This window comes from Engystomops pustulosus, chromosome 1, assembly GCF_040894005.1.
Source record: "Engystomops pustulosus chromosome 1, aEngPut4.maternal, whole genome shotgun sequence".
NCBI lineage: Eukaryota > Metazoa > Chordata > Amphibia > Anura > Leptodactylidae > Engystomops > Engystomops pustulosus.
In genome coordinates, this window is record NC_092411.1 from 123,909,866 (window position 1) to 123,932,011 (window position 22,146).

The 22,146-nt window shown below is 35.9% G+C and overlaps 1 protein-coding gene across 41 annotated transcripts in view; it reads right to left on the reverse strand.

The window, feature by feature from the left end:
- Positions 1–21,777, reverse strand: part of PTPRD (protein tyrosine phosphatase receptor type D) — a 1,096,207-nt gene extending 1,074,430 nt beyond the window's left edge. For 12 of the 41 annotated variants that reach the window (XM_072152402.1, XM_072152617.1, XM_072152386.1 and 9 more), the window contains exons 1-2: positions 21,552–21,776; positions 21,296–21,402 (exon numbers count right to left, since the gene is read on the reverse strand). The gene's annotated coding sequence lies outside the window, so the exon portion shown is untranslated. Of the gene's footprint in view, positions 1–21,295; positions 21,403–21,551 lie in introns of all 41 variants that reach the window. The other 29 variants (XM_072152513.1, XM_072152505.1, XM_072152446.1 and 26 more) reach the window with 9 other exon arrangements.
- Between the last annotated feature and the right edge of the window lie 369 nt (positions 21,778–22,146).

Here is a 22,146-nt window from a genome sequence, read left to right on the forward strand (position 1 = left end):
ACTGCGTCGCGAGACATCGGTGGCGCCGTAGGAGGTAAGTAGAGGTTTATTATGTTTAACCAGCCCACCCCAGTATTTTTTAACACCCGGATAACCCCTTTAAACTTGACAATTATCATGATTTGCTAAATTCTTAGCAATCTAAAAGATATATGGTATGTGTTAATAAAAGAGTATAAAAGAGTCAATAGTATTAAACGATAGCTTAGTGATATTCATCAATTTGGATCATGTAGATACCATTCATTCCCCAAAAAATACAGTTGTCAGGTAAACAACCATTTCTAAAAAACTATATCCCCCATGTTTAATCACCAAAGAACTATAACTCCCTATGTATGTGTAATGAAAAGTATACATTCATGTGACACCCTCTATCTAACTAGGTATAGACATGGGTCCTTAGGTGAAAAAAAAACCTTGGTGGATTAAAATGCACATAGGAACTATCCAGATTATTATATACATATATATACATACCTAGGATATCACTTTGTGACAGAAACATGAAAGATTTTTGTTTTAAAAAGTCAAAAGAGTTAGGAAATATAGCTGTTTATGATTTTTTAGGGCATTTGGATTCCAGTTAACCAAGATGGACAAAAGCTCTTCAGTTTTAGCATGCTACCATGCTAGAAGTCTTAGCTGCTAAGGATGGTCTTCCTTTCAGAATGTACACAATGTAACTTCACTGATTTTCAGATTTTTCTATTTATGATCTGAAAATACTGTATATCTGAATAAATTACAAACCTAAACCAAAAAATAAAAACTTGAGTTCACTGCATACAAGCATATCCCCCCCCTTCCCTTTGGCCAAACTAAAGATGTACCCATTACTTTTCTGATAAAGGGGTATACTGCTAAACAAAAGAATGGTATCACAGTTATATTAAAGATTTTTTTCTAGATTGGATAATAAGAAGACATTGAAGGATAGATGACTGCCAAGCGCTGGCAGAAAATGTGAAATACTAATTATGCTAGTGTTATTATCATTCTTGTTATTAATAGTAATTAATCTAACGACATGTTATAGGGCTAGATAGACAGGTTTGTAGGCACTTGTTTTCCTGCAGTTCCCTACAGATAATTTTTGTGTGCAAAAGACAAAAAAAAATTCTCATAAGAAGAAAGATAACAGTTCCAATACAGCCCCAATGGACACGGCTGCAGCATAAAACTGCCCAGTCTGGCACTTTTCACAGTTTAGAGCTCTCATTTAAAAATGAAAATGCATTGAAGTTTCTCAGCAGGCGAGTAAAAGGCCTTAGGGAAGGAGAAGAAATAAAGAAATGCACAAGGGCTAAAATTGATGGTACAATTAACACTAAGTGGTTGAATTATAAGTTACTTTGTAATGGCACATATGGATTTTTACACAACTGTATCTTTCTTGGTATACACTCACAGACCTACAATGCATATTTGAAGTTTGCTTTTGCTTGAAATCAAATTCCTTCTCTTATATACCCTGCATCTATCTATGTATTTCTCTCACAGAGATAAAATTGATGAAATTTTAGTCAATTTATTAATTTCTGCTTACAGTACACACACTAACATTATGCCAGCCATGATTATTATGTCTTCATTTTATTACCTTGCAAATTCTGAAGCTTTCACATGGGCTATGTTTACTTTTATTCTCAAATGCACCCACACAACTTGACATTACTACCAAAGGTTGAACGCATATTAATAAAGCATTCAAAATAATTAACAAGCTACAGTATTTCATTTCAGAAGATGTCACCTATTATTGTAATATATTTTATAAAAGATATATAGGGCACATTTAATTCAATGCTTGGTCGCAAGCATTGAATTCACTTGTATAAAATCAGTTCTTTCCAGATTATGACCATGAACAATATATTTATGACACAAGTTGTAGGGCTTAAAGGGAACCTGTCCCCAGGAGACCCAGCCCCCACAGAGCATAGTACATACACTGCCAAAGTGTTTTTGTATTAAAAATTGGTTTTACAGAAAAAAAGTTATGTTATATTGTACCTTTCATTAGCATCTGCTGTGTGACTAGGCAGTTGCCAAATGGGAGGGGCTGGAAAGGAGCAGTTCCCCCCACCCTTGGGGAACAGATACTCCATGTGACCTTTTCAAATATATGAAAACACCCATCACTGGGCTTGAAGACGCCCCCTGCTCCTCTACAGCCAATCCTGAGTGTGGGGAGTTATTCATATATTTGAAAAGGTCACATGTTTCCCAAGGGTGGGGAGGAACTGCTCCTTTCCAGCTCCTCCCGAAAGGCAACTGCCTAGTCACACAGCAGATGCTAATGAAAGGTACAATATAACTTATCTTTTTTTCTGTAAAACCAATGTTTTTTTTATACAAAAACACTTTGGCAGTGTATGTACTATGCTCTGTGGGGACTGGGGAGTGCTAAAAATGGGTCTCCTGGTGACTGGTTCCCTTTAAAACAATGCCATTGAATTCTACACTGCTAAAGCACCAGCTCTATCATTCTATCTCTGAAACCAGGAACCCATAGGAGAAGACAGAAGTAGTCTTTCCTTAACAGCTCTGACTGTGCTCAATGAATGCTTTGTAATGAATAGAGGAAACTACAGCGCTGCCACCTCTATTGGACCATGTGGTCTCAGGATCACCTGAGTGCAACAAGTTAGAACAAGTTGTTTACACTGAAGACTCCTTCAGAAAGACTCCTTCCTTATGATTACATCTTTATGTACATATATATATATATATATATATATATATATATATATATATAGTGTAAAGTTCACAGAAATTGATGAAGCTATACAAATAAAGATTGCTATTATTATTATTATTAGGGTTGGGTTTTCTATTTGGTACAGAAAGTAAACCTATTTTAGTTATCTACATTCTTAAATTAGGTTCCTACAAATTTACAATCAAAAAACAATAATTAGCTATTTCCATTATTATCATTAATGGTGTACAGTCACCAGCATAAAATGGATGAGAAATATTTGTGAAGATTTAAGAATTGATAAGTTCTAGCCATAAATAAAGTGAAGACATGTATGCCTATTAAGGACTATACATGTTAAGGCTGGATTCACTCTGCCATTGCCTGCCGTACCATAGCACGGGGGGCACACTGCAGTGCGCGGGGAAAGGAGGAAAGCTGCGCTCACCCCCGCCCCTCTCCATAGAGATGTATGGCGCATGGTGGCGTATGCCGTGAAAAGATAGGACATGTCTTATCTTTTCACGTGTGCAGCACCGTACCGCTCTCGTAGGGCACCGCGGCCATTGCGGTCTATGGGGGATGTATATCGGCCGTATACACATCAGCCATATATACTTCCCCCGTGCGGCAGTGTGAATGTAGCCCAATATTGTAATGTTCCTAAGAATTTTATCAAAAAGCCTATAAAGTAAAAACTTTAGTAAATGAAATCTATTTCTTAAATTCTACATTTTGAGCAAACTCAGAATGTTTACAGACCTTAGACATAATAGAACATGGATCCTTACATAATTTGGGATATCATTCTGCATATGAGGAACCTGTGTAATTATGGAGGAATGCTAAGGCTACAGGATTACTAGTAAGTAATGAAGGATTGCCAAGAGTGACAATGCAATTCTGAAAACTATGATGGATATAATGCCAATAAAACTTGTAAAAAACATTATTTGAAGATCAACCATAGATAAAGTATAGACCAAGCAACTATGACAAGGCTTTGTCATTGAAACATTATATGACAAAACAGTTTTGTTTATCATGGGATAATGATAAAGATGATGTGATTAATACTGAAAATTTACATTTTGTGTATCTTTTTAATTAATCACTTAAAAGCGCCCTTGATTTCATACTCCATCTGTATTTGTCTATCCCTGCAGTATAATATATTGTGCATGAGAAGCTCTCAAATGTACTTAATTATGCAGAGCATTCTATTCAGATTATCTGGGTTTTCCTCATTACTTAGTTTTGATGTATTCCCTGTGGTTTTTTCCCAGTCCTCAAACAGACATTCAAAAGGTCATGTTATGCCACAAAGATTCATAGGTATGTGAGTTCCTTCTTCAGATGAAGAAATGTATTCTAGTGGCAAGAGAAAAACATTCATGTAAATAAGTGGCTAATGTTTTTATGTGTGCAGTGGACTGTCCCTTAAGGGAAGTAAATTGCCACTCCTGGAGCTAACATCTCCGCAGGCAACCTATTATAAGTCATGTATGCATTTTGCTCACATTTATTACTCTTTTAGCTTCAAGGCTATTCTGATCTATGAATCTCATCATTTGTACTGTTTGTTATTACCTTAATTATACCATTTTTACATTTTGCTAAATGTTTTTATTCCTACACAAGAAGCAATAGCGCATTTGGACTGCCAGATTACAGATTTGCATCACATGTGAAAACTGATCTTGCTAGCAGAATTATCAATGTTTACTATTTGTTAAATGAAAAAAAATACTTGGATCTCTTTATTTGTAAGAATTTAGTAATGAAACCTCTTAGCGCACTTTGTTTATATGTTGTATGCTTATAGAAATTTAACGCTTTAGATGATATTTCAAGTAAAAGATACAAAGGTTCATTAATGGGCTGCAAATTATATATTAGTTTTATAGGGCTTATGAATGAATGTGTGCCATGTGGAGAACAACATGCACACCTTATATAGCATTCAGACATCTTTCTTGATATGTGTACTTGTGAATTGAAGTGACTAATAGACCCCTACAGTAGTGTTGTGTGCCTTATTTAAGTGCACTTATGTGTCTCCTTCTGTTGCCAGATATACATAGCTATTGCTAATCTTTACATAGGAGTTCCCAATATGCTGCAATTGCTGCATATAGAGTTATAATAATAGTAATACTGATGGTAGATGTCCTTAAATAGTCTTACAATTCTCTCCATTGGTGTTCTGCTGAGGATCTCCAACCAAGTCTGTTCTATTGGAGATTTCAGCTATAGCCTCCTCCAGTCTGGCAGACAAAAGTAAATACGGTATGTCAGAATGTTCACACCCCAGCTAGCCAACCTACCCCAATCTCTGCTGCCACAATCAAAGTGACATGTGGGGTGGAAAAGCCGTAGAAATGTCGGGAATTTGGAATTTTCATGCTTTCTCCCACTGTGACCTCATTTTCGCCTCTGATTCACTTATACTTCTACCCATGGATGCTCCAAAACTATGATACTTGTATGACTTATGGACATCTAGATATTCTTATACAGTTTTATATCTTACAATGTCTTTTGGGGTCATTTATGAAAAGTTGACAGCTCATGATGTAAAAAATAGCATGCAACTAAAAATTAATTATAATTTATTTGAAAATATTGTTTACTTTGAAATTAATATTACTAACCCATAATCCATTCCTTTATATGTTATTGACAGATTACTGGGAGGGGCTGGTGAGGAACCAGTGGTCACGGTCCACATTGGCACTAATGACAAAGTAAGAGGTAGGTGGAAGGTCCTTAAAAATTATTTAAGGGATTTAGGCCATAAGCTCAGGGCAAGGACCTCAAAGGTAGTTTTCTCCGAAATACTGCCTGTACCACATGCCACACCAGAAAAGCAGCGGGAGATCAGGGAGGTAAATAAGTGGCTCAAAAGTTGGTGTAGGAAGGAGGGTTTTGGGTTCATGGAGAACTGGGCTGACTTTTCTGTCGGCTACAGGCTCTACAGTAGGGATGGGCTACACCTCAATGGGGAGGGTGCAGCTGTTTTGGGGGAAAAATGGCTAGAAGGTTGGAGGAGTGTTTAAACTAGAGACCTGGGGGGAGGGCAACTACACTTGTGGAGGGCTAATAGACAGTGTGGATAGAGAGCTGGGAAGAGTCATAGTCCATGGGGGCTGGAATGACATTGGGGAATAAGGACAAAAGGAGTACGGACAGGGAAAACCATATAAAGTGTATGTACACAAATGCCAGAAGCCTCAAAAACAAAATGGAGGAACTGGAACTCTTGATGTTGGAGCGGAAATGTGATAAAGTGGGTATCAGCGAGACATGGCTGGACATTAGCTATGACTGGACTGTTACTATAGATGGTTATAGTCTTTTTAGAAATGATCGTATAAATAAAAAAGGGGGAGGTGTTTGTTTATATGTGAATTCTTGCCTCAAGCCTGTCTTGCAAGATGACATCAGTAACGCAAATGCAAATGTGGAGTCCCTATGGGTGGAGATAAGGGGAGGGAAAAAGAATATTAAAATATTACTAGGGGTTTGTTATAAGGCTCCAAATATAATGGAGGCAGCAGAGGAAATGCTGATAAGTGAAATGGATGTGGCTTCAAAGCATGGTGAAGTACTTATAATGGGGGTCTTCAATTACCCAGATATTGACTGGGGGGCAGAAACCTGCAAGTGCTTCAAAGGTAGCAGGTTCTTGTCAACAACAAAAGACAATTACCTGTAGCAACTATTCCTGGAGCCAACAAGAAGGGGGGTACTGCTGGACCTTATCCTTACCAACAGACCTGATAGGGTATCAAAACTACAGGTTGGGGGGAACCTGGGGAATATTGATCATAATATCATTGATTTTGTATTACGCTTTACTAAGAGCGTTAGTGAAGGGGCAACCAACACTCTAAACTTCAGGAGGGCAAATTTTCAGTAACTAAGGGAAGACCTTAAAGGCATAGACTGGGATAATGTTCTCAAAGACAAAAGTCCCCCCCAAAAATGGGACTTTTTCTCATATATTCTGAAAAAGTCCTGTGAGAAACACATACCTTATGGGAAAAAGCATAAAAGGAACAAGAAAAAGCCTATGTGGCTAACTAGTCTTGAAAGGAAAGCAATAAGCGAGAAAGATAAGGCATTTAAGGGGCTAAAACGTGAAGGTAGCGATGAGGCATTACAGGATTATAGAGAGAAAAATAAATCCTGTAAAAAGCAGATAAAGGCCGCAAAAATAGAGACTGAGAGAAATATTGCCAGGGAGAGCAAAAATAATCCCAAATTATTTTTCAAGTATATAAATGATAAGAAACTAAAAACAGAGAGTGTGGGTCCCCTTAGAAATAACATGGGGGTCATGGTGGAAGGAGATGAGGAAAGGGCCAATCTACTGAATGTTGCCTTCTCAACTGTCTTTACCCAGGAAAATCCCCTGGTGGAAGACACAATGAGGAATAATGTAAATTCTTTTTGGAATGTCAACAGTTTAACCCAGGAAGAGGTACGGCGCCGCCTTGCAAACCACTAAGATAGATAAATCCCCGGGGCCAGATGGCATACACCCCCGGGTTCTGCATGGATTATGTACGGTGATAGACAGACCGTTATTTTTAATACTTGAAGATTCACTGAGGACTGGTTATGTTCCACAGGACTGGCGCATAGCAAATGTTTTACCCATATACAAAGAAGGATCAAATAGCGATCCTGGAAACTACAGACCCGTGAGTCTAACTGCTGTGGTGGGGAAAATATTTGAGGGGTTTTTTAGAGATGCTATCCTGGAGTATCTCACTGTGCACAACCTTATAACCCAGCGTCAGCATGGGTTTATGAGAGATCGGTCCTGTCAGACTAATCTGATTGGTTTCTATGAGGAGGTAAGAACAAGACTGGATCTGGGGGATGCTGTGGATGTCGAATATCTGGACTTTTCAAAGGCATTTGACACCGTGCCACATAAAAGGTTGGTATATAAAATGAAACTGCTGGGAATAGGAGAAAATCTGTGTATTTGGGTAAGTAATTGGCTTAGTGATAGAAAACAGAGGGTGGTCATTAATGGCTCATTCTCAGATTGGGTTGATGTTACCAGTGGAGTGCCACAGGGGTCAGTATTGGGGCCACTTTTTTTTAATATTTTTATTAATGACCTTGTAGTGGGTTTACACTGTCAAGTTTCAATATTTGCAACTAAGCTGTGTAAAGTAATAAATACTGAGGTCAATAGTTTAGCATTAAAGAGGGATTTGTGGAAGCTTGAGAAGTGGGCAGAGAAATGGTTGATGAGGTTTAATGTAGATAAATGTAAAGTTATGCACATGGGCCATGGAAACAAAAAGTATAATTATGTTCTAAACGGTCAATTACTTAGTAAAACTGGAGCTGAAAAGGACTTGGGGGTATTGGTGGATGGTAAACTTAATTTTAGTGACTAGAGCCAGGCGGCTGCTGCTAAAGCAAATAAAATTATGGGATGTATCAAGAGAGGAATAGATTCTCATGATAAAGACATAGTTTTGCCCTTATACAAATCCCTGGTCAGACCACACATGGAATATTGTTTACAGTTTTGGGCACCAGTGTATAAAAAGGATATAGTAGAGCTGGAATGGGTGCAGAGGAGAGCAACCAGGATTATTAGGGGAATGGGGGATTAGAATACACAGATTACAAAATTTGGGATTATTCAGTTTAGAAAAAAGACGACTGAGGGGAGACCTCATTACAATGTACAAATACCTGAATGGACAGTACAAGGATCTCTCCAAAGATCTTTTTATACCTAGGCCTGTGACCAGGACAAGGGGGCATCCTCTACGCCTAGAGGAGAGGCGATTTTACCATCATTACCACCAACATAGACAAAGGTTCTTTACTGTACAAGCAGTGAGACTATGGAACTCTCTGCCGCAGAGGTTGTTATGGCGGACTCTATGTACATGTTCAAGAGAGGCCTGGATACCTTTCTGGAGAGAAAAAAATATCACGGGTTATGGGGATAAAACATTTATTTAATTCTTAAAGGTTGGACTTGATGGACTTGCGTCTTTTTCCAGCCTTATATACTATGATACTACTATGATACTATGACATGGTCCTGATGAACTGAGTTAGGAAATATTAAAAACTGTAAATCTCTGTATCAGTACCCTTGTTATACATATCCTAAATATTATTATTTCTAGGGTTATTGCTAGGATAATACAGCTATAATACTAGGTATCCCAGGGAAAGATATATGTCACCTGTGTAAGAGGTTTAACATTAAAGACCTTTGTATGCATAAAAAAGCTATATAAATAAATTGCACTAGATAAAATGTTTGAGGTAATGTGACTAAAGCCTAGATGCCAAAACATAAAAATTCCATTATGTTTATCACTTCAATAAAAATTTTACAAGTTCTAAAATGTTGACTACACACGTTATAATTCCCCATATACAAACTTGCTACATAAGCACATTTTCAAATAAATGTTCTATTTTTGTTTTCTTTTCACATTTAAAATGTATCTTATAGTGAATAAAGTCTATTCAGGGAGTTATATCAATCAAACGTGTGTTATACAGCTTTAAGCAAATGATCCAAGACATGCAAGTAACCAGGCAAGGATAAAAATGACAAAACAGAAAGGATGACTTTAATAGCATTTAGAAAAATGTCAAGTATAATGTAAATGCCATTGTCAACATTTGTTTGTACATCTATTGTAGTCTGACATATTGCTTAAATACAAGTGATACAAATGGGTTGTGAGCTAATTTGGCTTATTTAGTGACATATCCTGTAACAGTCACTTCTAATTGATGTAACTGCTCTTTTCAATTGGCTCATTAATCTTTTTTTGGGTGCCTCTGCCATTCTATGCCCTGACAGCATTGATAATAAACTAGCAACTGTGTGTCTCAATGGAAGATGTACTTCCAAACTGAATGAAGAAGTAGTGCATTATTGGTAAAAAGGCAAGCTAATGAAGGTAGTGTAACAATCCAATGATAATAATCCTTGGGTTTTGGCAATACCGTAAATGATGTCTACATACTTAAACATTGTCACAATCATTTGCCACAATCTTTTCAAAATTATGGTTTTCTTTTATATACTCTTCCACACTGAAAACTGATAATGAATAGTTTGAGGAACATCCTGGATCAACACATTTCAATACAATCAAACACCTATAGGCAGAGGTGGATTGAACCATAAAGCAAAGCCATGCATAAGGGTGATTGCATCACAAAACTGTGTCACAGAATTAACAAAACCGCCACTGCCTGTGGGATTTACTGGAAATAATGGGTGTAATCTTTATTTGGTCTTTTTCTTAATATGAAAAAGTCTAACATTCTTGAGCATTTGTGAATTTGCACTTTTTTTTGTTTCTTCTCCTTATTTGCAAAAAGGACTTGCCATGTTTATCTAAGCCACAAAGTCACAAATAATGTGTAAATGCTTGCCTAGTCTCATTTTGCAAACTTGGCAGGAAGATACAGGACAACCAACTTTGCAACTTTTTATTTTAAAAAATTGACCTTTTTTTATTAAAAAAAAATGTTGCATCTTTACACCAAACAGCAATGGTAGACTAACAGGCACATGTCCAATTTAACACATGTAAAATCCATCAAAAATCTATATTTCAAGATAAATTAGGGTAAGAAAGAAGACACAAATAGGAACTAGACTGACAGGAAAAACTAGAAGGAGAAAATATAAATTTTCTCAAATGTCTTGATGCCAATTTGTAATGTTTTAGAGGTCTTGCTGAGACCATGCTTCAATTGATCTGAGCTATTTTGGTGACACAAGGGGGTGCTATGCAATATTAGACTAGTTCAATGCAGGAGAAGACCATTGAATCAGTATAAAGTAAATCCTTCTCTAGATTCCACACTGATTTCTGAGACACAATGCTCAACCTATAAAGAATTGTTGGACTTTAACAGATCTTTCTCTATCTTGCTAAAAGCTTTACAATGCTACCAGTACATTGTGTCTACCAATATTAAGCTAATGTTACATATAGTTTTATATTCCTGAACATTTTATAGAAAAGAAACAGAGGGAGACAATGGGTTGAGTAGATAAGTGAATGTCTGTTTCTACACAAACAACAGCAGTAGGCAATACAAAAAAAAGCTGCAATCACTTTTACACATTATATAGAGTTTTTCACTGTGAAAATGTTGTGCATCAATATTGAAAAGAAGTATATGGAACAGTGTTAAAATCTACAGAACACAATTCTTTCTACAAGGGCAAACTCTTCATTTCTGGGCTTTCTGCAGCATATGTATTAACCTTCTTAAATTTGGATAGTGATTACTGATAACATTATGGCAGATTGCTTCATGAAAGCCAAAATAATCACCAGGGCTCAGACCACTCATAAGGGATAATTTCTATCCTTTCAATATTCCACTCACACTAAGTGCAAAATCATTCTTGAGTTTTGAAAAAAGGGATCACATATGTCTCAAATTAAATCAGCGTGAAAATATCTGTTCATCTCACCCTAATGATAGGGTTAGAGTATCGGCATACTGTGTAGATCTAATACCAGGCAGCTGACTGTGCTGAAAATGGGGAGCATCTCTTTGACACTAATTTGAATGTAATACAACAGCACTGCAAAAACGTCCCCCACCTCCAGCATCTTTTGAAAGATCCTTGCTTTGACAAGATTCATACTCTCTGTGATGTGTCAATTAGTTGGCAGTTTACCACTGACAGCCTCAGGATTAAGTCTCAGAACAGAACTTATTTCTGCCCAAACTGTCTGAAGTAAGAGACAGATCAAATGCTTTGTGAAGCTGCAAGAAATATTATCCAGGACTAAACATGTTACTTTTTTGTGTCCAAAAATGTTGTGTGTGACAGAATAGCATTTTTCTATCCAATAAATGCAAGTTTTAACATGCAAACATAACACGCATGTACACATTAAACATAAGAAAAAATGGAATACAGTTTAAGCAAAGGTTAAAAAGCTGTAAAAAATTGTAAACAAATATTTTTTAAAAAAATTTAAATGGGCTTTCCTGGCACTTCACTATTAACCTCTCCTTAAAACACGTGATTGGTAGTTTATTGCTGAGTGTGGGACAGCTGCTGACTGCCATGTGCAGTGGTATAGGGGTGCTGCTTTCTACAGTGTTTTGGTTGCATAGCAGGAACAGCTCTCATTACTTTATGTGCCACCAATCAGGTACTAATTGAATGATTGTCAACAAAAAGCACATTGCATTTTCTTACTGTAGAATTTAGTTCACTTTTTTTTCAATTTACCATACTATTTCTATAAAGAAAAGATATATTGAGAGAACTAAAATATGACATGGTTTAGAACTGTCATTTTCATAATTATGAAAAAGCAAACTGAAGGTGAATTATATGTAATTCAAACATTACAGAAAAAGTACCACTTGGGTAGTCATAATTTAAACTACATAAACTTAGATGCTGGCCTTTTCTTCTTTAATCTGAAACAGGTCTTTACTAAGTTTGAAACACCTGTAATGCAGAAAAAAAATGACTTTCATAAATATGCTAATGAGCGCTGCACGCTTTTGTTCATGAGACACAGAGGGTACAATGCTCCTATGGATTCTAGTTATGCAAGCCTTCTGCATGCTATTATATCCACCCACTCACTCACTACTACACTTTTGCCCAAAAGATGGTGATGTCACCCAGCACTTGGGAAGTCTTGGGCATGCTCAATCCTCAACATCCGGTGGCTTGCTTGTATGAGACTTCCTAGATAGGTAAGAGTGAGTGGGTAGATATAATAGCACACAGTAGGCTATTAAAAACCAAGGGAGTGCTGGGCCGTCTGCGCCTTGTGCACAGACGCTCATTAGCATGTTTTTAATGGTTTTTTTCTTCATTACAGGCATTTCAAGCTTAGTAAAGACCTGTTCTAGATTAAAGATGAAAAGGCTACCAAGCAAGCTTATTAATTTAAAATCATGACTACCCAAGTGGTAGTTTTCCTTTAAAGTATTCACAAGCATGGAAGTACTCCCCGACAATGCTCTGCATGCTCCCTTAATAATGCTTGCTTGTGTTTATAATGGCCTCTGCACCTTTGCCTCAGAGTTGCTCTTTACCAACAAAAACATGCTGTAATAAATTCGACAAAAAAATTAAAAAAAGATAAAAGTTTATCTGTATGTGCCATTAACCAATGATATGGCCACTTCATGAAGTCAGAACCATTTGTCTGACCTTTACTGATCAGAGAATGAAAGTATAGCAATTTGAAAGTAGTAGCAATTTGCCATAATTATTTGAGATGGGGTGACAACAGTTTAACACCCTCCTTATTCAAAAAAGTTATTGAGGATGGGTCACATTTGTATTCTGTCTTCATGAGGACTCAATATGGATTTATTCACTTCACTTTGCAAGTTAACTCTGCAAAGTTGATAGATCAAACCATCAACACTCTACATGGATTGTCTTGCCCCTTAATCCATTTTTAAACTGATAACCTTTTTAATGGATAGTTTGACTGTAGCTGATTAATTAAAACTGGACGCTTGGACACCCACACAAACCAGCAGCCTAATGCCAGAAGTTGAAAAGTGATGCTGTGGGCAGGAGCAGAACTGTAGGTGTAGTTTTTTGTAGGTGTGGAATGCTACTTGTAAAAAAAAAAACATCAGTGTGGCAGGCATTTGAAAGTGCCCACAGCTTGTACCCCAGAAAATTGGTTTACAAGCTATAATTAATCCCCCCAAAATTATTTTTGTTACAGCTAGTTGCATGCATAGATCAAGGGTGTTCCTCCTAACACAATTCAACTCATCTGAAGAAAAACTTGACAACATTTGTGTCATTAGCAAAATGAACACATCAATAAACTGTTTGGATCATTTACAAGACCAGATCTATTAGTATCAGCTAAAGATTTGACCTTGATTTAACCTTGCTAAGAGCTTACACATGAGATATTTTATCTGTAATTCATCTGTGCAATATAATCAATGTTTTGGCTGGACTTACAAGACATGCATTTTGAGTAGGTGAACAAAATGTTGCTGCTCCAAGCCTTAAAGACCAGACCCAGGGGTCACATTTTCATCATATGTCTACTGGTTGCTTAAAAAAGACTCATTCATCATGGTTATTTTAGCAGTGATCAGTTTAGAAATAGCAGAATTGTATAAATGTCACATGTTACTAAATTCTAAGAATTTCAAAAAATTGATGCGTAGCATGAAACAGGTCCATCTATCCATCTATCTATTGATGTGTCCATCTGTCCATAAATGTTGGGCGTTAAATGATCTTTCAAGCATTGCTACACAACAACTCAACTATCCCAAATGCTTTTTATATGGGTTTCTTACAAACATGACACTTTTTTCGTAATCTTAAAATGCTCTTAATTGTTTCTCAAGCGAATAGTGGTAAATGTGTCATCATAATTACATGCCTAGATATGACATTTGATTATATAAAATGCACATGTCATGATATAGGCTATTTAATTTAATGAGTAGACCCTATTTCCTCAATGTTTTTGCCAGTAATGGGAAGTTAACTGTATTTATAAAAAATACATTGGATAGGTACTTGTATACATATTTATTAGAGCAAGAGAGCTGTCATGAAGGCACTAGGACTAACTACATGGTTACAGTCAAAAATGCACTGACAGCATTTTCAATACTCTATTTTCTTCAGAACCAATTGAATAATTTAATGGATCCAGTGACAAGATTTTAGTGAAAGTGATATCTACAAGCTGCAAAAATTATGAGGGTTAGTATATTCTCTATGCTGTACCGTACTGTACATTGCTGAGGAATGCTGGATCATTTTATATTTTGCATATTATATGTTAGTTTTAAAATGAAAAGGCTCTTTGTAAAAGCTTAAGGCATAGATTATGGTAATTCATTTCTGGGAGTTAAGAAGTATAAGTTCTCCTAATGGGGACTTTGCCAATTAAGGCCGCCTTGTAGGCGTGTGGAGACTTAAAGCCGTTGATGCTCCACTAGGGGATTCTGGGAAATATGCAAATACATTTTCAAAGGTGAGATAAGGAAAACAATGCCTCTTTTTGCTACTCTGAAAGGCATCCCCCTTATAATAAGGCATGACTTCAAAGAAGCCTAATCCCACATCATGTCATTAGGCTTCTTGAAAGTCATGCTTGATGTTAAGTAGGCAGCCTTTCAAGGTAGCAAAAAGAGACACTGTTTTCCTTATCCATCCCTGAAAACGTGTTTGCATATTTCTGAGGTTTAAGAACACACTGATGAATATCTATTAAAATATTGTGGCACTTTTAGACTTTTGTTGCTTATTTGTCAATTGTAGTTATTAAAAGTACAAGTATACCTGTAAACTTAGGTGCTCATTTATCTTAATTTTTCAGTCTTTTTCTTTTACATTTGCAACCATTTTTATGCATTTTCAAATTTGAACAAAAATTAGTGATTTTCCACTCGCCTAGCAAAGACAAGAAAAAAGTCAGGCCCAATATCCAGACTAAAGATAACTCCCTTTAGAAATCAAAACAAAGTAACATTGTAAACATTTTGTTTATTTAATGTTGTAATGCCACAGCAGTTATTTACATATTGGGAACATGTCAATTGTATCTGTAATTTACTCACTGAAATGAAATGTAATCTGTAATCAGTAATCTGTAGTCTGGAACTTGTGCACTAAGTCGCACTACTATGTAAGACATTGGGCTTAAAAAAAGTGGCCAAATTATTAAGACCACATTTATTCAAAACAATTTATGATTTTGTTCAAACAAGAGGTTCTGACATTTAAATAATTCTAGGGCTTTTTTGCTGGCATAGATTTCAGCTTTAACCTGCAACAGTTTTCTGGTGTAAGTAATAGTAAATCTGGCCTATCAAAGTATTTGATGCCCCTTGTTTTCCCCTTTCATGTTCTGAGGTCAGCGACCATTGGCTTCAATAACGACCGGCAAATACTGACTGCAGCACACACTGGCTCAGCCTTGAGCAGGGGAGGAGGTAGGAAGATAGATGATCAATTCAGCAGACAAAGGTTTTACTCCAGTAGGCCCTGTCTGTTGAGATAGTAAGTCTCTATAAGGGATTGGGTATGGATATGTAGTTTAGACTTTGATCTAGAGAATCTAAACTGTAAGTGGTGTTGGGTCTAATATTTGGTATTCTACTAGTCCTTCTCCTTAATAACTAAGAAAAGTTTTAAAATGGTCAATAATCTTCTATTGGGGGATCCTATCAGTGATTGACAGATATTTTTACATACACTGTTGTAAATTGATGGCCCAGCCAATTAGTGAGAGCTAAGCTTTGCATTATGTGTAGTTAACACTTATTCAATAAAAAAAAAATACATTTTCAACAAAAACCAAGCCTTGTGAAGTGTCAGAAAGAAGAACTTATAGCTCTTGGAATAATATGAAAATATGGCACAATATTTTTGCGTAAATAGAAAAGCTGAATTTAACCTTTTACCTCTCATTTCCATGTAGGTCCCCTAGTAAATGCCACTGCCCATTGTTATTTTGTCATATCCTGTGCCATGTAGGAACACCTCACTGTTGCAACAATCACCAGCCTCAACAATAACCTCAACATTAAAAACAGGTTTGTGCTGAGGTCAGCGATGTGGAGTTAAACTTTTAAAATTATGCTAATAGCCTGATGGGCTACCTAAGTCCTTCTTTCATCTTACAGGCTTTTATACTGTCTCAACCTCCCCCTGCTTTCTCAGCACTTGATCAGTGAGCAGGGGGAGGGTGAGACAGTGTAACAGTATGTAAAGCCAGATCACAGAGTGGCTAGTGTTACCCCTAACACTCATTAGCAAATTTATAAAAAATTATCTTAGAAGATAGGAGGAAATGGACAATGAATATACTGTAAGAAGATGAGCAGTCACTGTCCCTGGTTATCATGCTTATTTTTATGACAGATCTCCTTTAAATCCTTGAAAAAAGGAGGAGGAAGTTTACAGGAAGTTCAACCATTGTAGTTTCCAAGCGGAAAAGTGCAATTCCAATTCTATAATAAAAATACACTGATATTTAACACAGCAGTACTGTATACATCTAAACATCTGTTTCTTGCATTCATCTTATTGCTTTGGCCTATCACACTTCTCTACTGTGATCCATGTGTAACTATTCAGATATCTAGTTACATTTTACAGGCACACTGGGCCTAGAACCAGTTCTAATGCTTTTCTAATATTACGTCACAACCATAAAGACCAGATTTTCTCTCTAAATGTTAAAACATGTTCAAGTATTTTTTTTCCCACATAAGCAAAAATGCACTTTAGAATTACAGAGCAATGTTTCCACAGAGAAATCTCCAATATTTTATTGACTGTTCTTAAATAATGAAAGTTCACTGTATGAGAGAACACCCATGGTCTTTCCACAGTAGCAAGCTGGTTGATACATTTTGTATCATTAGCAAATAAGCACATATTTAAGTAAATTTAATAGCGTAGTCTCACAAAATATATTTTTTATGTTTTAGTAGACAAGTAAGGGATGTTCACATTCAATCTTTTTACAGTTTTGTGTATGGAGGATAGTATAGATTTTATTTATTTAACCTAACAATAAATGTCTTGATCCCTTACAATACTCCAACACTACAATGTCCCATACAATAGCAGGTATGTTTGTATACCATAAAACTGGAATTATTGGACAAGAACAATATTTTTTTCTATCTACAAAGACTATAGGTAAGTAAAAAGAAACTACTTTGAAAAAAGTGTTTGACCAACATTCATAAGATTTAGAATGTCTTAATACATACCTATTTACCATATACAGAACATTTTGGTTAGAGTCTCCATTTAGGCGTCGCTTTACTACTAGTTACAATTCTCTTAATCTATTTTAATGTGATACTTAACAGAATGACTTTAGACTGCATACAGTACATAGACTTAAATTCTAGGTTAGTAATATATAGGTGAAAAACAAAATGGGTACAAAAAAGTACTTATATGCATTATGTGTGAGTCTGGATAATGATCATGTGCAACAGCAATTTGCAAATAGGTTATGTTTCCAAATAAAAGCTCACCGGTCATGCAATATTTTTGTATCATACAGTAAGTCTACCTATAGCATGATATACCATATGAAAAAAAAATGAAATTGGAATGAGCTTTTTAGGAATTAGTACTAAAAATACGACATTATCAATAATGGAATATATTTAAACATATATCTAGAAAGATTAATCTTGCTATAGATACATGTATAGTTCCATCAACATATCAAAAGCACCTTAGAGTCCAGGCCATACTTGCGGTGACATGGTGTTTATAACTCCCAAATTGCACACACACCCATATATATATATATATATATATATATATATATACACACTACAGTACACAGAAATATATATACTTCATATACTGTAGCTGTTGAAATCATATTAGGTTAAAACATGCATAATGATACACACCAAGTGGGTTTAATCATATAATTTACCATAATGTGAATGTAAGCTTGTAACATTTCAGTATGCCTCTGTCCTCCAGACATACAAACTTTATTATTCAGTTAATTACTTTTCTACAAAAATAACGCATTCAATAGATATGAGAAATAATTGTATAAACTAAACAAAAATCTGTTCTTTATTGTGAAAACAGGGCAAGTAATTTGATAGGCCAACACATATGAAAAATTCAGTCCTTCAGTAGTGTATTTCATGCTTACTATAATAACCAAAATGTCTGGGCCCACAAAGCTTCACAATAACCTTCACAGCAAACAATAGGCATTGAAGCACATTATGACAAACTACATTTTTATCCTTTTAAACTATAATTGATAATAATAACAGTAAGTGTATCCACTTCAGCAGTGTTCTATGAGTAATATATACAAGCCCATAATTAATACCTACTCCTAACAAATTCTATTACTGAAATTTTTAGTGAGTTTTTATGCTTTTGTCATCAGCATATGCTGTTTTATAGCAGATTTGTGTATAGTACTAATAAAAGAATAGAGCAGCATATTTCCATTCTCCTCATCTGCAACTGTAAGCAAATACAGGTATACCTTATTAGTAAGAACTCCTATAGTAAGCACACGTTAGAGGAATTAATCATTCATTCCCTGAAGACTGCTTATGTATTTCATCGGGCCATTATCTGATCTGAATAACAAGAACAATTGCATAATAAAGCACACAACTGCTGATACAAGCAACTTTTGTCTCTCTGGTTTACAAAACAACTTCCCTTGATTATAAGAGACAAATGTAATTTTAAGATATTTCCTAAAAAGTGGCAGAATTCCAGAATCGCATTTCTTCCATATTCAAAACATTTTCTCATTGGCCAACACCGCAGGGGGGGGACTATCTAGGTCATATTGTAGCAATATTAAGTTTCTGGGATACTGAATGAGAGAATGTTAATCATTTTCAAATGCAAAATTGTTTGTATCATTATTAAGAAAACATGCAGAGCATAGCAAGAAGGGATACTTGTTATATTAAGTAAAGTTTTGGCAAAATGATACGCTCGAAAGATTCTATCTATCTATCTATCTATCTATCATCCATGTTATATGCATCTATGCATATCTATATCATTATTTTACATGTGTCTATTCATATCTGCTTATCTATCTATGTAATATCTATCTATCTATCTATCTTTGTATTATCTATCTATCTATCTATCTATCTATCTATCTATCTTTGTATTATCTATCTATACATTTAATATCTATCATCTACCTAATATCTATCTATCTATCTATCTATCTATCTATCTATCTATCTATCTATGTATTATCTATCTATACATTTAATATCTATCTATCTATCTATCTATCTATCTATCTATCTACATGTAATATGTAATGTAATATTTGTCATGTACATGTTATATCTGTTATTTATGTATGTAAAATCAATCTATCTATGTAATGCCTATCTATTCAGGTTTATATTTCTATCTTTTCATCTAACTTTATGTATACAACTATATGTAAAGTTCATACAAACAACTTTGTATCTATCTATACATTTAATATCTATCATCTACCTAATATCTATCTATCTATCTATCTATCTATCTATCTATCTATCTATCTATCTATCTATGTATTATCTATCTATACATTTAATATCTATCTATCTATCTATCTATCTATCTATCTATCTATCATCAACCTAATATCTATCTATCTATCTATCTATCTATCTATCTATCTATCTATCTATCTATCTATCTATCCATCTACATGTAATATGTAATGTAATATTTGTCATGTACATGTTATATCTGTTATTTATGTATGTAAAATCAATCTATCTATGTAATGCCTATCTATTCAGGTTTATATTTCTATCTTTTCATCTAACTTTATGTATACAACTATATGTAAAGTTCATACAAACAACTTTAATAGCACATTATGCAATACCATAGGGTTACTTTTGTAATAACACCGCACATGCCACTTTATGTTCAAGATGATGTGATTTTGTCATAAGAATAAAAAGTAAAGTGCGTTACCTGCCTTTACTGTCACATTGTGGTAAGATTCAGGTGAGCAGCGCAGCAGACCTTATGTAACTTTTTATATTGGACATACTGAACCATATAAAATCAGACCTTCCCAATAATTTTTCACTAATATCATCCATACCTCCTTAAGAAAAGTAAACAACTTGTCTAGAAGAGTGCCTGAACAACATAACACTAAATTGGTCATTTTACTGGTCTTTTTCATTACATTTTAAGTCTTTCTTTTTGATTATACAAAGCTTAAATGCGTGATTAAAGCTAATGAGTTTATTAACTTAAAGAAGAAACTTTCCTCAAGGTAATGACATAGTTTAAACAAAGTAATAAGAAAGCAAAGGGTAAGTTGTCCTTCCTGCCTACTCTTCATTCATTACAACAAGTAATCTGTGCTGTGTGTGGTTACATACACATGACTAGGGATGAGATCTTCAGCCTATTAATGAATGTTGTGGCTGGCTTACATTTCCATTGCTTTTTTTTACCCAGAGAACTGCATTCCATATACTACAAGAATTATGATGCTACATTAGACATTCAATTATCATCCTCTCCAGCCCAGATGTAAAGACCATATGGTTGCATAACCTCTGGATATAGTTAATCTGACAATGCTTCTTGTGTTTTAATATCAAGAGACAGAATACATTGTAAGATTATGTGGATTAGTGTTTGTTGCTGAAAGGGCAAGATTTTGCTGTCATTGGACTACGCTTTGCAAAGTTTTATAGAAAGACATCATGTAAAGCACTGACAAGGCAGGCGCTGACCATGGGCTGCATCTGCTCCCTGCTCCCACTTATTAAATGGAGCTTCCTTGCTAGCACAGTAGCACAGTACGTGCCAAACTTTAAGCTTTGTTGAAAATAAAGACACCAAAGAGCCAAGTCAAGCAATATAACCACAACCTGCTCACAACAGCTTCATAGCAGCCTCAATGTGCTCACAGCAAACAAATCAAAGCAGCCTCATTGTCCAAGCAACTCTGCCCAAGTTCACATCATGATCACCACCAGCCCCTTGCACCTCACAGAAGGTTACAACTCTTTAGTACTTACTAGTGCAGCCAGTGATCTTATCCAAGGAAACCCAGAGGAGTCTTCTTTCTTATCCTCCCAGACTGAGAAACGTGTTTTATTCCACACAAAGAGAAGCAAAGTATGAACTGCAAGAAAGAAGAGAACACATGGGTAAATGAGCCTCCTGCTTCCACTCTTCTCCTCATGCTGCAGGGTCATTGCTTTTCATCTTATTTCCTGTTCAGTCCCATGAAAATAAGAAATAAAGTGCTTTTTGTCTAGGTAGGTACAGTACCTGCACTCTCCCCCGCTGATGCTGGGAGCCAGGGAGAGAAAGAGAGTGGAGGAGGAGGAGGGAAGAGACTGAGTGCAAGAGCAAGGGGGAGGGAGATGGAGGAAGAGGATGACTTGGGAAGGGTAGTCACAAAAAGTGAGAGAATCCTCAGTGATGAGCGAGAGGCAGGAGCAGTGAGGAGAGATGGGAGGCACAATCCTGTGCTGCTGCTGCTCCTGCCGGCAGTGTGAGAGGAGGAAGCTTCCCTATCTCTCACATTCATCTGCGCTCTGCTCCAAAGGATTTGGTTTCCCATCAGAATGTGTTAGAGCTCAGCACGGGAGCGAGCATGGCAGCTGTCCATGGTGCTGATGTCCAACTCTGCTCCACACATGCACACCCTGCACAGCACACCTCCACCTGCAACTACCCAAATCTTCTGCTTTTCTTCTCTAGTCAAATTATATGTTTGGAATTTGTGCACAATACTTTCTTCTAGCTGTTATCTATCTATCCAGTGCAACATCTATCCATCATATCCATCAATTTATCTACTGGAACTATCTGTTTACTTATCTGTCTATCTATCTATCTATCTATCTATCTATCTATCTAT